This window comes from Thermobia domestica, chromosome 12, assembly GCF_964235325.1.
Source record: "Thermobia domestica chromosome 12, izTheDome1.hap1.1, whole genome shotgun sequence".
Taxonomy (NCBI): Eukaryota; Metazoa; Arthropoda; class Insecta; order Zygentoma; family Lepismatidae; genus Thermobia; species Thermobia domestica.
In genome coordinates, this window is record NC_137465.1 from 34,129,261 (window position 1) to 34,129,890 (window position 630).

General features: G+C 41.4%; 1 non-coding gene across 1 annotated transcript; it reads right to left on the minus strand.

The window, feature by feature from the left end:
* Positions 1-200: 200 nt before the first annotated feature.
* TRNAQ-CUG (transfer RNA glutamine (anticodon CUG)) lies at positions 201-272 on the minus strand. The gene has a single exon. It is a non-coding gene; the product is annotated as a tRNA-Gln (tRNA).
* Positions 273-630: the final 358 nt, after the last annotated feature.

Here is a 630-nt window from a genome sequence, read left to right on the forward strand (position 1 = left end):
GGTGCTCAGATTGCAAGAGTTCAATCGGAGATTAAAAAAATGAAATCTTTAAGTTTAATGTCCCACGGTTATGTCGGTTAGGCTAAAGGAGACGGTGATGATGAGAAATGAGAGAAATGGTGGAATGAAGAAAGTGGGAGGAAACGGGAAAACCACGAGAAAACCCACGAGCACGGTGTTTGTCCACCACAAAGTCAACATGGCGCGAGCTGGAATCGAACCAGGGACCCCAAGCACCAGAGGTGAATGCTCTACCACTGAGCTATCGCGCCCCCAATCGGAGATCAAATTAGTACAACAATTAAGTAAACAAAATTGGGAATCACAACCAAAAAACAAGATTGGAGATCACATCATAAATAAAATGGATCCAAGAGACACAGGTAACAGAGTAAACGAAAGATTCTACTGTACGTCAGCTATGATCCAGTTAAAGACTCCTCTGATGAACTGACAAGGTCTGAGACAATCCTTCAATTGTGTTAATAACCACCTATCAATCGAGACTCTTCCCTGGATCTCTAATATACATGTTGTAACTTCTCTTCCCTTTATTGGATCATGAAGGAATTAGATTCTTTAAGAACAAACGATTGTGATGGTTCCTTGCCAGTATGACACTTCTGTCAT